The following is a 17,716-nucleotide window of genomic DNA, read 5'->3' as shown; positions in this document are numbered from 1 at the left end:
TCATCTCAGTCTTTCTGTTGCTGATGGCTGTGTTTGGATGTGTGAAGACTTGATTGTCGGCTGTTGAATATGAAAGCTACACTGACTGAATGCTAATTCCCAGAACTCTGATATAGTTAGAGTTCGATTTGATTTGCCATGCCCTGCTTTATGCAGGTATTATTGCTGCCTCTCCTACTATAACTGCCAAGACGATAGGTGCACTGAATGTCAATGGCCCAATATGTACAGTATAATCTTACAGTAGGTTGCCATAGAGACAAAGGTCTTCTTCTCTCATCTCATCACCACAACAAACCAAGCTATGATGGTGAATAAGTCATCCATGGCTGTGAAAGTAATCAGTGCACCATCATCATCTAACGCAGGGTTTCCCAACTCCTGTCCTCGTTTTTATTGTAGCCCCGAACAAGCACACCGATTCATCTTGTCAACTAATCATCAAGCCCTAAATGAGTTGATTGAGGTATGTTTGTCCCGGGTTACAAGAAAAATGTGTGCTGTTGGGGGTACTCGAGAACCGGAGCTGGCAAACACTGACTACTGCTCAGCACTGCCTTACAGGAGGACTGCTGTCTGTCTGTGTGTCTGTCACTTGCACATATTACGGAGCAGAGGGGTGAATTCCCATTAGTCTTGAACTGATTAAATATCAGTGTGCCTGTGAGGAGACGGGATAGCTGTTGAATAACTAGGCCAGGTAGAGAGAGAACTTCCCAGGCAACAGCAGTAGCAGCAGAAACAGAACTAGCAGCAGTAGCAGTAGAAACAGAACTAGCAGTAGAAACAGAACTAGCAGCAGTAGAAACAGAAACAGAACTAGCAGCAGTAGAAACAGAACTAGCAGCATTAGAAACAGAAACAGAACTAGCAGCAGTAGCAGTAGAAACAGAACTAGTAGCAGTAGAAACAGAACTAGCAGCAGTAGAAGTAGAAACAGAACAGAAGCGTTAGAAACAGAATTAGCAGAAGTAGCAGGAGAAACAGAACTAGCAGCATTAGAAACAGAAACAGAATTAGCAGCAGAAACATAACTAGCAGTAGAAACAGAACTAGCAGCAGTAGCAGTAGAAACAGAAATAGCAGCAGTAGAAACAGAAACAGAATTAGCAGCAGAAACAGAACTAGCAGCAGAAACAGAACTAGCAGCATTAGAAACAGAAACAGAACTAGCAGCAGAAACAGAACTAGCAGCATTAGAAACAGAAACAGAACAAGCAGCAGAAACAGAACTAGCAGCAGTAGAAACAGAAACAGAACTAGCAGCAGTAGAAACAGAACTAGCAGCATTAGAAACAGAAACAGAACTAGCAGCAGTAGCAGTAGAAACAGAACTAGTAGCAGTAGAAACAGAACTAGCAGCAGTAGAAGTAGAAACAGAACAGAAGCGTTAGAAACAGAAACAGAATTAGCAGAAGTAGCAGGAGAAACAGAACTAGCAGCATTAGAAACAGAAACAGAATTAGCAGCAGAAACATAACTAGCAGTAGAAACAGAACTAGCAGCAGTAGCAGTAGAAACAGAAATAGCAGCAGTAGAAACAGAAACAGAATTAGCAGCAGAAACAGAACTAGCAGCAGAAACAGAACTAGCAGCATTAGAAACAGAAACAGAACTAGCAGCAGAAACAGAACTAGCAGCATTAGAAACAGAAACAGAACAAGCAGCAGAAACAGAACTAGCAGCAGTAGAAACAGAAACAGAACTAGCAGCAGTAGAAACAGAACTAGCAGCAGTAGAAACAGAAACAGAAGTAGCAGCAGTAGAATCAGAAACAGACCACTGCGCCACCCGAGTGGCGCAGTGGTCTAAGGCACTGCATCGCAGTGCTAGCTGTCCCACTAGAGATCCTGGTTCGAATCCAGGCTCTGTCGTAGCCGGCCGCGACCGGGAGACCCATGGGGCGGCGCACAATTGGTCCAGCGTCGTCCAGGGTAGGGGAGGGAATGGCCGGCAGGGATGTAGCTCAGTTGGTAGAGCATGGCATTTGTAATGCCAGGGTTGTGGGTTCGATTCCAGTATAAAAAAATTAAATGTATGCACTCACTAACTGTAAGTCGCTCTGGATAAGAGCGTCTGCTAAATAACTAAAATGTAAATGTAACTAGCAGCAGTAGAAACAGAAACAGAAATAGCAGCAATCGAAACAGAAACAAAACTAGCAGCAGAAACAGAACTAGCAGTAGAAACAGAACTAGCAGCAGAAACAGAACTAGCAGCAGTAGAAACAGCAGTAGAAACAGAACTATCAGCAGTAGGAGTAGGAACAGAAACAGAACTAGCAGCAGTAGAAACAGAAACAGAAGTAGCAGCAGTAGAAACAGAACAAGCAGCAGTAGAAACAGAAATAGAACTAGCAGCAGTAGAAACAGAAACCGAACTAGCAGCAGTAGAAACAGAACTAGCAGCAATAGCAGTAGAAACGGAAACAGAACTAGCAGCAGTAGAAACAGAAATAGAACTAGCAGCAGTAGCAGTAGAAACAGAAACAGAACTAGCAGCAGTAGAAACAGAAACAGAACTAGTAGCAGTAGAAACAGAACTAGCAGCAGTAGGAGTAGGAACAGAAACAGAACTAGCAGCAGCAGTAGAAACAGAAACAGAAGTAGCAGCAGTAGAAACAGAACAAGCAGCAGTAGAAACAGAAACAGAACTAGCAGCAGTAGAAACAGAAACCGAACTAGCAGCAGTAGAAACAGAACTAGCAGCAATAGCAGTAGAAACAGAAACAGAACTAGCAGCAGTAGAAACAGAAACAGAACTAGTAGCAGTAGAAACAGAACTAGCAGCAGTAGGAGTAGGAACAGAAACAGAACTAGCAGCAGCAGTAGAAACAGAAACAGAAGTAGCAGCAGTAGAAACAGAACAAGCAGCAGTAGAAACAGAAATAGAACTAGCAGCAGTAGAAACAGAAACAGAACTAGCAGCAGTAGAAACAGAAACAGAACTAGTAGCAGTAGAAACAGAACTAGCAGCAGTAGGAACACAAACAGAACTAGCAGTAACAGAAACAGGACTAGCACCAGTAGCAGTAGAAACAGAACCAGTAGAAGTAGCAGTAGAAACAGAACTAGTACCAGTAGAAACAGAACTAGTAGCAGTAGGAACAGGAACAGAACTAGCAGCAGTAGCAGTAGCAGTATAAACAGAACTAGTAGCAGTATAAACAGAACTAGCAGCAGTAGAAACAGAAACAGAACTAGCAGCAGTAGCAGTAGAAACAGAAACAGAACTAGCAGCAGTAGAAACAGAAACAGAACTAGCAGCAGTAGCAGTAGAAACAGAACTAGTAGCAGTAGAAACAGAAACAGCAGCAGTAGAAACAGAAACAGAACTAGCAGCAGTAGCAGTAGAAACAGAACTAGCAGCAGTAGAAACAGAAACAGAACTAGCAGCAGTAGAAACAGAACTAGCAGCAGCAGCAGAAACAACAGCGGTGGCAGCTGCTCTGTTCTCTCCCTGGATACCAGTATCTTTCATGAGTCCTGGTGCTTTAGAAAGGCCAGAACAGAACATAATGTCAGGTCGTGTTGTAGGTGTGGTGTAGGAATCAAACGCAGGAAGCAGACTGAATTCCAAAAAGCTGTATTCCTGCCTAAACACAGGCAACAGGACGAAATAAGCCTGACAGCAAAATACGCACGAAGGCGAAAAGACAATGCGCACAAACAGGTGCGTCAGGATGAAATAAGTGCACAAACAAGTGCAACGAACGCTCCAGCAAACAGTGGAGAAAATAACGCTCAACCGAGCAATACACAGACTGACGGTAACAATCACACACAACACAAGACAAACACAACGAGAAACTTATAGGACACTAATTACTACAAAACAGAAACAGGTGTAGAAACAAACAGACAAAAGCAAACGAACATGAAACATCAATCGGTGGCAGCTAGAATTCGGAGACGACGAACGCCGAAGCCTGCCCGAACAAGGGAGAGAGGCAGCCTCGGCCGAAACCGTGACAGTACCCCCCTTGACGCGCGGCTCCAGACGCGCTTTCGACTCCGGCCTTGGGGACGACCCGGAGGCCGCGGCGCAGGGCGCGTCGGATACCCCCCGATGGAATTCCGTCCAGGAGCGACGGGTCCAAGATGTCTCTCCTCGGCACCCAGCACCGCTCCTCCGGACCGTACCCCTCCCACTCCACTAGATACTGAAGACCCCTCTCCGACGCCTAGAATCCAAGATGGATCTCACGGTGCACGCCGGTACCCCCTCGATGTCCAACGGGGCCGGGGGTCTCCAAGATCTCATGTTCTTGGAGTGGGCCTGCTACCACCGGCCTGAGAAGGGACACATGGAACGAGGGGTTAATACACTTATACTCAACTGGTAACTGTAATCTATAACATACCTCGTTCAACCTTCTCAGGACTTTAAATGGCCCTACAAAACCGCCGACCCAGCTTCCGACAGGGCAGGCGGAGGGGCAGGTTTCTGGCAGAGAGCCAGACTCGATCTCCAGGTGCGTACACTGGCCCCTCACTGCGGTGTAGGTCGGGCGCTCGTCTTCTGTCGACGTATGGCACGCTGCAGATGGACGTGTGCAGCGTCCCACGTCTCCTCCGAGCGCCGCACCCACTCATCCACAGCGGGGGCCTCGATCTGGCTCTCATGCCATGGTGCCAGAACCGGCTGGTACCCCAACACACACTGAAAAGGGGGTTAGTTGGGTGGAGGAGTGGCGGAGAGAGTTCTGTGCCATCTCGGCCCAGGGCACATATCTCGCCCACTCCTCCGGCCGATCCCGGCAGTACGTTCTGAGAAACCTACCCACATCCTGGTTAACGCGTTCCACCTGCCCATTACTCTCCGGGTGGTAACCCGAGGTGAGGCTCACCGAGACCCCCAACCGCTCCATAAAAGCTCTCCAGACTCTGGAGGTGAATTGGGGACCTCGGTCAGCCACAATGTCCTCGGGCACCCCGTAGTGCCGGAACACATGGGTGAATATAGCTTCGCGGTCTGCAGGGCAGTAGGAAGACCCGGCATGGGGAGCAAACGACAGGCCTTAGAGAACCGGTCCACAACGACCAGGATGGTAGTATTCCCTTGAGAGAGGGGAAGGTCAGTTATAAAATCCACCGAGAGGTGGGACCATGGTCGTTGTGGAACGGGCAGGGGCAGTAACTTACCCCTAGGCAGATGTCTAGGCGCCTTACACTGGGCGCACACCGAGCAGGAGGAAACATAAACCCTCACTCCCTGGCCAACGTGGGCCACCAATATTTGGCACTAAGACAGTGCACTGTCCGGCCGATACCGGGTGTCCAGAGGAGGGTGACGTGTGAGCCCAATAGATCAATCGATCCCGACACTCGAGCGGAACATACTTCCGACCCTCCGGGCATTGTGGTGGACTAGGGTCGGTGCGTAATGCCCGCTCGAGCTCAGAATCGAGCTCCCACACCACCGGTGCCACTAGACACGACTCCGGCAGTATGGGAGTGGGCTCCACGAACCTCTCCTCCCCGTCATACAGCCGAGACAGCGCATCTGCCTTCCCGCTTTTGTGACCCAGGGATGTAGGTGATCTTAAAAGAGAAACGGGTCAAAAACATACTCCATCTAGCCTGCCGAGGGTTCAGCCTCCTCGCTGCCCGGATGTACTCCAGGTTACGGTGGTCCGTCAAAATGAGGAAAGGGTGTTGAGCCCCCTCAAGCCAGTGCCTCCACACCTTAAGGGCCTGTACCACAGCTAACAGCTCCCTGTCCCCTATGTCATAATTTCGCTCCGCCGGGCTGAGCTTCTTGGAATAGAAGGCACAGGGGCGGAGTTTAGGTGGCGCGCCTGACCGTTGTGAAAGCACGGCGCCAATACCGGCCTCAGACGCGTCCACCTCTACCTGAAATGGTAAAGAGGGATCCGGATGCGCCAGCACCGGAGCCGAGGTAAACAGGTCCTTCAGCCTCCCAAACGCCCTGTCCGCCTCGACTGACCACTGCAGACGCACCGGAACCCCCTTCAAGAGAGACGTGATGGGAGCTGCCACTTGCCCAAAACCCCCGGATAAACCTCCGGTAGTAATTCGCAAACCCCAAAAACTGCTGCACCTCTTTCACAGTGGTTGGTGTTTGCCAATTACGCACGGCCGACGCTCGGTCTACCTCCATCTTCACCCCTGACGCGGACAACTGATACCCCAAAAGGAGATAGACTCCTGGAAAAACAGACACTTCTCTGCCTTCACATACAGGTCGTGCTCCACCAGCCTCCGCAACACTCTGCGCACCAGGGCCACATGCTCGACACGGGTAGGTGAGTACACGAGAATGTCATCTATGTACACAACGACTCCCTGTCCCTGCATGTCCCTGAAGATCTCATCCACAAATGATTGGAAAACCGACGGAGCATTCATCAACCCGTATGGCATGACTAGATACTCGTAATGGCCCGAGGTGGTACTAAAGGCTGTTTTCCATTCATCATCCTTCTTGATGCGCACCAAGTTGTACGCGCTCCTGAGATCTAATTTCGTGAAGAAACGCGCCCCATGCAACGACTCAGTCATGGTCGCAATCAGCGGGAGTGGATAACTATACTTCACCGTAATCTGATTGAGACCACGGTAATCGATGCACGGACGCAAACCACCATCCTTCTTCTTCACGAAAAAAGAAACTCGAGGACGCGGGGGAAGTGGACGGCCCGTATGTATCCTTGTCTCAGCGATTCGTCTATGTAAATCTCCATAGCTTTCTTCTCCTCCTGAGACAGAGGATACACATGACTCCGTGGGAGCGCAGCTCCTGCCTGAAGGTTTATCGCACAATCCCCCTGCCTATGGGGTGGCAACCGCGTCGCCCTCGCCTTACTAAACGCGATAGCCAAATCCCCATACTCAGGTGGAATGTGCAATGCGGGCACCTGGTTTGGACTCTCCACCGAGGTAGCCCCTACGGAAACGCCCAAACATCTACCCACACACTGAGCAGACCACTCCATCAGAGCCCTCTCCTGCCACGAAATCACTGGGTTATGGGTACTCAACCAGGGCATGCCCAGCACCACCGGATACGCAGGAGAGTCAATCAGGAACAGCTGAATCATCTCCTGATGATCCCCCTGCGCACACATCCTAAGTGGCGCCGTGACCTCCCTGATCAAGCCCGTACCCAACGGACGACTATCTAGGGCGTGAACGGGAAAAGGAACATCAACAGGAATGAGGGGAATCCCTAACGCTAAACAAAACTTTTTATCAATAAAATTCCCAGCTGCGCCTGAATCTACCAGCGCCTTATGCTGGGCATGAGGTGCTACCTGTGGAAAACATACAGGCATACAGAAATGGGCAACAGAGAGCTCTGGGTGAGTGGGGCGCCTACTCACCTGGAAGGAATCCCCAGTGCGGGACCTGTCGTCATCTCCCCTAGGAGGCCATCCCCAGCACCTAGCCGCGGTGTGTCCTCCCCCGACCACAGTTGGTGCAGTGGATGGACCCCCTAGTCTGCCGACTCCTCCTATCTCTAGCGCCAGCGCCCCGAGCTCCATAGGACACGGCTCGGATGCGCTGGAGGATGGAATGGACGGACCCCCTCAGGACGTCCGCGGGTAGCCAATAGGTTATCTAACCTGATTGACATGTCGACCAGCTGGTCGAAAGTGAGACTGGTGTCCCTACAGGCCAGCTCCCGACGGACGTCCTCTCTGAGGCTACATCGGTATAGATCGATGAGGGCCCGCTCATTCCACCCTGCATCTGCCGCTAGAGTACGGAATTCGAGTGCGAATTCCTGGGCACTCCTCCTCCCCTGCCTGAGGAAGACCAGACGCTCCCCGCCGCTTTCCCTCCGGGGATGAGTCGAACACCGCCCCTAAAGCGGCGGGAGAACTCGGTGTATGTAATAGTCGTGGCGTCGATCTTCCTCCACCCGCGTTGGCCCACTCCAACGCTTTACCGCCAGGCAGGAGATCAGGCGGACACGCTCTCATGCCCTGAAGGTGCCGGATGTACTGTGGCCAGGTACAGCTCTACCTGGAGCAGGAATCCCTGACACCCAGCTGCGGTCCCGTCGTAGGACCTCGGGAGAGATAGTCGGACTCCGCGAGGTTCCGGCACTGGACTGGGTGGGCTGGCCGATGGTGCTGGCAGGGCGGCTGGCGGTGGAGGCGGACCCCAGCCTCGGAGGGTGGTCATCACCTCCTGCAGGGCGGCCCCCCATCTGCAGGAGCTGCTCTTGCTGTTCCCGAACCTGGGTTTCCAGTCTTGAATGTGCTGCTTCGGCTCCTGCTGATTCCATACTGTAAGGTGTGTGATTCTGTCAGGTCGTGTTGTAGGTGTGGTGTAGGAATCAAACGCAGGAAGCAGACTGAATTCCAAAAAGCTGTATTCCTGCCTAAACACAGGCAACAGGACGAAATAAGCCTGACAGCAAAATACGCACGAAGGCGAAAAGACAATGCGCACAAACAGGTGCGTCAGGATGAAATAAGTGCACAAACAAGTGCAACGAACGCTCCAGCAAACAGTGGAGAAAATAACGCTCAACCGAGCAATACACAGACTGACGGTAACAATCACACACAACACAAGACAAACACAACGAGAAACTTATAGGACACTAATTACTACAAAACAGAAACAGGTGTAGAAACAAACAGACAAAAGCAAACGAACATGAAACATCAATCGGTGGCAGCTAGAATTCCGGAGACGACGAACGCCGAAGCCTGCCCGAACAAGGGAGAGAGGCAGCCTCGGCCGAAACCGTGACACATAATGACACTGGGGACGTCTTCCCTTCCATCTTCATCTATTTAAAGGTTCTGGCTCTCCTTCAAACTGCATCCTCCAGGGGTAGAGTAAACGCTGCAAATATTAAACCCAGGCAAAGCATTGATGTATTTTTTCTGGGGGGGGCTGATAGTTCTGTGGGAGCTGGTACTGTAGGCAGCGGATGAGAGGAAAGGAAGCTTTAATCCAGGGAAGAAGCAGCACAAGCAGCAGCTCCAGCAGTAGCAGGTCTTAATGAGGATGTAGGAGTGTAGAGCAGAGCAATGGGACCCACAGGCTATAGGATAGATACTGGATGCCTTCTAATTGGCACCCTATTCTCTATAGAGTGCAGTACTTTGACCAGGGCTCATAGGTGCACTATGTAGGAAATAGGGTGCTGTTTGGGATACAGGCTCCAGAGGCAGCAGGTGTTGTACCCTGAGCACTAACTCCACAGTAAAGGATGGTGATGGTGATGGTATGGCGCTACATGTACTGTACTGTACATTACATCCTCCTCCTCCTCCTGTCCTACTTGTTTAGTCTGTGAGAGAACCGTTTCCTGTATGCCTCCGTCTGTTCAGTCTCTCGCTGTGTAATGAAGGGCACAGTGTTTCTCTCAGTCAGACATAAGGCCAGATTGATCAGTCCCTTTTAAGGCGGCTAATGATGAGTGAGATTTGTTGGTGCGGTCCAATTATATAATATGCCTTTTCTTGCTGGTGTTTTTGTGACCGTTTAGCACACACAAACATTCTGAAGTGATTAGTATTAAGCTGTGGAGGGATACAGTGTAACATTCTGACGTGATTGGTATTAAGGCATGGAGGGATACAGTGTAACATTCTGACGTGATTGGTATTAAGCCGTGGAGGGATACAGTGTAACATTCTGACGTGATTGGTATTAAGCCGTGGAGGGATACAGTGTAACATTCTGACGTGATTGGTATTAAGCCGTGGAGGGATACAGTGTAACATTCTGACGTGATCAGTTCTACTGTACTGCAGAAGCTGGGGTTTTGTTTGAGCCCATGGTTCATGGTAATGCCATTGGGGCCAAATGGATCAAATCAGATGTTGTACTGTGATTTACTTGTCCCCCCCCCCACACACACACACACACACCCCACCCCCAATCAGTCAGACTCTGTGGTATTTGGTTAACAGTCCTTGGTCAAAGCAAGAGATTTCAAAGCCATTAAAAGATAAGGCTTAGTTTTCAGCTGGAGGAATGTTGTGGTCAATGAAAGATGTGGTAAGCAACAGCATTAAGGGACACAGCAAGCCAAGCCAAGACAACCAGGCATTTTGTGGGAGCAGCCAGGGAAAGGAGATGTAGGTTGAGGTTCACTCTTGGAGGGCGCCGACAGAGAGAGGCTTGCATTTCTGCCACTGTCACACTGGAGCCATAGAAACAGCTGCGTCCCAAATGGCACCCTATTCCCTATATCGTGCACTACTTTTGGCCAGGGCCCATATAGCACTATATAGGGAAAAAGGTGCCATTTGTGACTCAGTCAGAGAAGAACAGTGAATTTCTGAACCTGAGATAATTCCCTGTCCTGGTTGAGATCCTCTAGTTCAGGTTTTAGGTTTACACAAGTGAAAATGGGGAAGGGAAGGTTCTCATCTTCCCCACTGTAATTGCCACAGAGGGACTTATCAGCTTCCCTCCCACTCATTGCGCCCCCCGTCACATTAGGTGTGTTTGTGTGTGTAATGACTTGTTAGCATTAAAGGCCTTCACAATGCACAGCCTGCCTCCCTGTATGGTATGGACTTTACCCTGGTCTCCCTCTAGTACCACAGCTTACAGAGGCCTGTATGGTATGGACTTTACCCTGGTCTCCCTCTAGTACCACAGTTTACAGAGACATGTATGGTATGGACTTTACCCTGGTCTCCCTCTAGTACCTTCAGCTTACAGAGACCTGTATGGTATGGACTTTACCCTGGTCTCCCTCTAGTACCACAGCTTACAGAGGCCTGTATGTTATGGACTTTACCCTGGTCTCCCTCTAGTACAACAGCTTACAGAGACCTGTATGGTATGGACTTTACCCTGGTCTCCCTCTAGTACCTTCAGCTTACAGAGACCTGTATGGTATGGACTTTACCCTGGTCTCCCTCTAGTACCACAGCTTACAGAGACATGTATGGTATGGACTTTACCCTGGTCTCCCTCTAGTACCACAGCTTACAGAGGCCACCAGGGGAACTATGGAGGGTAGATGGAGCCTGTAGGGGAAAATATAGGCTACTGTGTCACTACAGTGCCTTGCAGTCCAAACAAGAAGCATGAGGCAAAAGTCCAGCCCTCATGTTTTTGTTCAACCTGGAATATAACTTTATTGTCCATATTATTATTATTATTATTATTATTATTATTATTATTATTATTACTATATATATTATTGTCCATGTGTTACAGCGAACAACAGAAATGTGTCTTCTGCTCCGTTCTCAACCCCCCTTCAAGCGGTGGGGTGGCCACTGGAGTTTCAGCATCTGTGGATTGCCCTTTTAAAATCAAAATAGATGTGCAAGAGATCCCTCTCAGAGGACAATGGCAGTTTAATAGAAAATGCCTCTTTAGTATTAATCTTAGATATATGATATATGCCTTTATCAGGGTGCTTACAACCTCTCCTTGTCTCAGTCTGTAATCCCCAAGTTTTAAGATGACCATCATCATTCCTGTTCCCAAGAACTCCTTAAGGCTTCATGCCACAATGACTACCGCCCTGTAGCACTAACATCTGTAATCATCAAGTTCTTTGAGAGGCTGGTCATGGCACACATCACCTCCATCATCCCAGACACCCTAGACCCACTCCAATTTGCATACCGCCCCAACAGATCCATATACAATGCAATCTCAATTGCACTCTACAATGCCCTCACCCACCTAGATAAGAGGAATACCTATGTGAGAATGTTGTTCACAGGGGCCCTCCTGTACTCCCTGTTCACCCACGACTGCATGGCCTCGCACGACTCCAACACCATCATCAAGTTTGCTGACGACATGGCAGTTGAAGGTCTGATCACCGGCGACGATTAGACAGCCTACAGGGAGGAGGTCAGTGACCTGGCAGTGTGGTGCCGGAAAATCAACCTCTCCCTCAACATCAATAAGACCAAGGAGTTGATCGTGGACTACAGGAAACGGTTAAGCGAGCACGCCCCCATCCACATCGACGGGGCTGCAGTGGAGCAGGTCGAGAGCTTCAAGTTCCTCGGTGTCCAAATCACTAAGGACTTAAAATGGTCCACACACACGTGCACAATCTTGAAGAAAGCGCGACAGCACCTCTTCCTCCTCAGGAGGTTGAAAAGGTTTGGCACTGAGAGCATCTTGTCTGGCTGCATCACTGCTTGGTATGGCAATAGCAATGGCGCTACAGAGGGTGGTGCGGATAGCCTAGTACATCACTGGGGCCGAGCTCCCTGCCATCCAGGACCTCTATATCAGGCGGTGTGAAAGGAAGGCCTGGAAAATCGTTAAAGACTCCAGCCACTCAAGCCATAGACTGTTCTCTCTGTTTCCGCATGGCAAGCGGTACTGGTGCATCAAGTCTGACACCAACAGGCTCCTGAACAACTTCTATCCCCAAGCCATAAGACTGCTAAATAGCTAACAAAATGGCTACACAGACTGAGTTGACCCTCACAGGGCCCTACACACTCACACACACTGTCACTCCAACACACACACACAAACACTCACACCACCATTTGCTCACACATAATATGCACATACATTTATACTGACTCTACATACATGCACACCCACTCACATACAATCATCATATACGCTGATGCTACTCTGTTTATCATAATATATCCTGATGTCTAGTCACCTTACCCCTATACATATCTACCTCTATCACTCCAGTATCCCAGGACATTATAAATATGGTATTGAACTGATCCTGTATATAGCTTCTTACCTTCTCCTGTTCTTCTTATTTCTTATTTGTATTTCTCGTGTTTTTGTTCTACCTTGTTATTTTCAGTGCTACATTGATATTGATTACTGCATTGTTGGGTTTGGAACTTTCAAGAAAGGCATTTCACTGCACTTGTGCATGTGACATTAAAACTGACTTGAAACCTGTCTGCTTGTTTTCCCATTGTTGTTGCGTTAGACTAGATCTAGGAGTACTTCATTGGATTTGTTGTGTAATGCAATGAGAAGCACCGGTCGTGATCTGAAACAAATTAAGCTCTGAGATAAGAGAGTATTTGTGTTGCCACTACTGTGATGCCACTGTAGTCCAGCAGCATACCACCCTGCATCCCACTGATGGCTTGCCTTTGAAGCTAAGCAGGGTTGGTCCTGGTCAGTCCCTGGATGGGAGACCAGATGCTGCAGTGTTGGAGGGCAAGTAGGAGGCAGTCTTTCCTCTGGTCTAAAATAAAATATCCCAGGGCAGCGATTGGGGACATTGCCCTGTGTAGGGTGCTTTCTTTCGGATGGGACGTTAAACGGGTGTCCTGACTCTGTGATCAATAAAAGTCCCATGGCACTTATTGTAGGGGTGTTAACCCCGGTGTCCTGGCTAAATTCCCAATCTGGACCTCATACCACCTAATCATCCCCAGCTTCCAATTGGCTCATTCATCCCTATAACTATTCCCAAGGTTGTTGCTGTAAATGAGAATGTGTTCTCAGTTAATGTAGGTAAGGAATAAATAAAATAGTCTATGTTCAAACCAGACCTGATTCCCCCCTAATGAGAGTAGGTCACTCAAATGAAATGAAGCCGTAGGCTGCACAGCAAGGAGCTCAGTTCGGTGAGGTTTGGCCCTTCAGGACTAGAATTTAACAGCCCGGTTCTACATGTCTATGTTCTCTAACTAAGAAGAGTACTCAGACTCTCTCAGGAAAATGGTGTCTTGAGACCATGCATTCATTACCTTAGAAATATTGTCTTTCGTAGGTGTGTATATACGTGTCTTTCTCTATGAATGAAGGAGATGGTTGTATGTTGAACCTTAAGATTACTGTACAGGTGTCCTGTTGCAGCTTGTCCCTCTACCTTGCACCATGCTTGTTTGAATAAAACACTTCCTCTCAGTACAAAATGCACTCACATGCCTCTAAATCTCGTCCTATTTCCTTCACTTACTTCCAGTATTTTACTTTGTTTTCAGTATTGTTCACATTCACAGTAAGGCGTGTTACATCAGTAGCCTGCATTGTCCTGTAAGAACAGAAGGCCATGATCAAACACAACATCTCTCCTTCCCTGGAGATAGCCTGGCCTAGCTGCTGAATGGGCCCTCTGTGAGTTCGGAAAAAGGCCATGTTTTTCTTCACCGCATCGAAACAGTGGAACAGAAACCTATGGTTGTTCAGTAGTGCTGATGAAGTACTACTTGACTCTCATTGCTATTGACACGTGTTGTTATAGCAGTGTTGCTCTGGCCAATGTGGGCCCAGACTACTGTCAATAACTAACCTAGAGAGAATTCTGCAGTCACACAGTCAATCCCTCTGAGCCACCGAGACACTGTTACACAATCTCTTTAGGATGAAATGTAGACTACAGTAGAACTAGAGTAATGAGTTCAATACTCTCACGAGCTAGACAGACAGACAGTGGGCTAAGCTACAGGACTGTTTTGCTAGCACAGACTGGAACATGTTCCGGGATTCTTCAGATAGCATTGAGGAGTACACCACATCAGTCACTGGCTTCATCAATAAGTGCATCGATGATGTCGTCCCCACAGTGACCGTACGTACATACCCCAACCAGAAGCCATGGATTACAGGAAACATCCGCACTGAGCTAAAGGATAGAGCTGCCGCTTTCAAGGAGCGGGACTCTAAACCGGACGCTTATAAGAAATCCCGCTATGCCCTCCGACGAACCATCAAACAGGCAAAGAGTCAATACAGGACTAAGATTGAATCGTACTACACCGGCTCTGACGCTCGTCGGATGTGGCAGGGCTTGAAAACTATTACAGACTACAAAGGGAAGCACAGCCACGAGCTTCCCAGTGACACAAGCCTACCAGACGAGCTAAACCACTTCTATGCTCGCTTCGAGGCAAGCAACACTGAAGCATGCATGAGAGCACCAGCTGTTCCAGATGACTATGTGATCACACTCTCTATGTGATCACATAGTCCAGATGACTATTTGATCACGCTCCGATGTGAGTAAGACTTTTAAGCAGGTCAACATTCACAAGGCCGCAGGGCCAGACGGATTACCAGGACGTGTACTCCGAGCATGCGCTGACCAACTGGCAAGTGTCTTCACTGACACTTTCAACATGTCCCTGACTGAGTCTGTAATACCAACATGTTTCAAGCAGACCACCATAGTCCCCGTGCCCAAGGACACTAAGATAACCTGCCTAAATGACTACTGACCCGTAGCACTGACGTCTGTAGCCATGAAGTGCTTTGAAAGGCTGGTCATGGCTCACATCAACACCATTATCCCAGAAACCCTAGACCCACTCCAATTTGCATACCGCTCCAACAGATCCACAGATGATGCAATCTCTATTGCACTCCACACTGCCCTTTCCCACCTGGACAAGAGGAACACCTACGTGAGAATGCTATTCATTGACTACAGCTCAGCATTCAACACCATAGTGCCCTCAAAGCTCATCACTAAGCTAAGGATCCTGGGACTAAACACCTCCCTCTGCAACTGGATCCTGGACTTCCTGACGGGCCGCCCCCAGGTGGTAAGGGTAGGTAACAACACATCTGCCACACTGATCCTCAACACGGGGGCCCCTCAGGGGTGCGTGCTCAGTCCCCTCCTGTACTCCCTGTTCACCCATGACTGCATGGCCAGGCACGACTCCAACACCATCATTAAGTTTGCCGACGACACAACAGTGGTAGGCCTGATCACCGACAACGATGAGACAGCCTATAGGGAGGAGGTCAGAGACCTGGCCGTGTGGTGCCAGGATAACAACCTCTCCCTCAACGTGACCAAGACAAAGGAGATGATTGTGGACTACAGGAAAAAAAAGAGGACTGAGCACACCCCCATTCTCATCGACGGGGCTGTAGTGGAACAGGTTGAGAGCTTCAAGTTCCTTGGTGTCCACATCACCAACGAACTATCATGGTCCAAACACACCAAGACAGTCGTGAAGAGGGCACGACAAAGCCTATTCCCCCTCAGGAGACTGAAAAGATTCGGCATGGGTCCTCAGATCCTCAAAAAATTATACAGCTGCACCATTGAGAGCATCCTGACTGGTTGCATCACCGCCTGGTATTGCAACTGCTTGGCCTCCGACCGCAAGGCACTACAGAGGGTAGTGCGTACGGCCCAGTACATCACTGGGGCCAAGCTTCCTGCCATCCAGGACCTCTATACCAGGCGGTGTCAGAGGAAGGCCCTCAAAATTGTCAAAGACTCCAGCCACCCTAGTCATAGACTGTTCTCTCTGCTACCGCATGGCAAGCGGTACCGGAGTGCCAAGTCTAGGTCCAAAAGACTTCTCAACAGCTTCTACCCCCAAGCCATAAGACTCCTGAACAGCTAATCATGGCTACCCGGACTATTTGCACTGCCCCCCCACCCCATCTTTTTACGCTGCTGCTACTCTGTTAATTATTTATGCATAGTCACTTTAACTCTACCCACATGTACATATTACTTCAACTACCTCTACTAGCCGGTGCCCCCGCACATTGACTCTGCACCGGTACCCCCCTGTATATATAGCCTCCCTACTGTTATTTTATTTTACTTCTGCTCTTTTTTTCTCAACACTTTTTTGTTGTTGTTTTATTTTACGTTTTTATTAAAAATAAATGCACTGTTGGTTAAGGGCTGTAAGTAAGCATTTCACTGTAATGTCTGCACCTGTTGTATTCGGCGCATGTGGCCAATAAAATTTGATTGGATTTGATTTGATCTATTGTTTATATTATCCAAGCTTATATACCATACTTTGTCCATACTACAAGTAAATAAAGAAATTGTTTGATAACTAAACATCCCACATGTCACGATCGTTGAACGGAGTAGACCAAGGCACAGCGTGATGAGCGAACATACTTTATTATCTTTAGTGATAACAAGAACAAAACAATAAACGAACAACGTGACGTCCTAGGTTAAACAACCAACACGGAACAAACCAAAAGGAACAAGATCCCACAACAACTGTGGGAAAACAATCTGTTTAAATGTGGTTCCCAATCAGAGACAACCAGCAACAGCTGACACTCGTTGCCTCTGATTGAGAACCACACTGGCCAACATAGAAATCACAACTCTGGCCCCGCTGGCTGGAGCTGGACTGGACACGTAGGAGCGGATTGCTTAAGCTCCGGTGTGGAGCAGCTGACCGGTACCTGACCAGGCACCGGCTACCCAGGCACGGGTTGTGCCGGACTGACGACGCACACCCCTGGCTTGGTGCGTGGAGCAGGAACGGGCCGGACCGGGCTGACGATGCGCACCCCTGGCTTGGTGCGTGGAGCAGCAACGGGCCGGACCGGGCTGACGATGCGCACCCCTGGCTTGGTGCGTGGAGCAGGAACGGGCCGGACCGGGCTGACGATGCACACCCCTGGCTTGGTGCGTGGAGCAGCTACGGGCCGGACCGGGCTGACGACTCGCACCCCTGGCTTGGTGCGTGGAGCAGGAACGGGCCTTACCGGGCTGACGACTCGCACCCCTGGCTTGGTGCGAGTGGCAGGAACAGGCCGGGCCGGGCTGGCGACGCGCACCGTAGGCTTGGTGCGAGTGGCAGGAACAGGCCGGGCCGGGCTGGCGACGCGCACCGTAGGCTTGGTGGTCGAGTGGCCGGAACAGGCCGGGCCGGGCTGGCGACGCGCACCGTAGGCTTGGTGCGAGTGGAAGGAACAGGCCGGGCCGGGCTGGCGACGCACACCGTAGGCTTGGTGCGAGTGGCAGGAACAGGCCGGGCCGGGCTGGCGACGCGCACCGTAGGCTTGGTGCGAAGTGGCAGGAACAG

At 49.6% G+C, this 17,716-nt stretch overlaps 1 protein-coding gene across 11 annotated transcripts in view; it reads left to right on the top strand.

Annotated features, from left to right (window-relative positions):
• Positions 1–17,716, top strand: part of LOC121543307 (focal adhesion kinase 1) — a 162,139-nt gene that overhangs the window by 18,574 nt on the left and 125,849 nt on the right. The gene's annotated exons all lie outside the window — the stretch shown is intronic.

This window comes from Coregonus clupeaformis, unplaced genomic scaffold (genome assembly GCF_020615455.1).
Source record: "Coregonus clupeaformis isolate EN_2021a unplaced genomic scaffold, ASM2061545v1 scaf0115, whole genome shotgun sequence".
NCBI classification, from domain to species: Eukaryota; Metazoa; Chordata; class Actinopteri; order Salmoniformes; family Salmonidae; genus Coregonus; species Coregonus clupeaformis.
The sequence above is the reverse complement of the archived record's forward strand: the minus strand, read 5'-3'. Positions and strand labels throughout refer to the sequence as shown.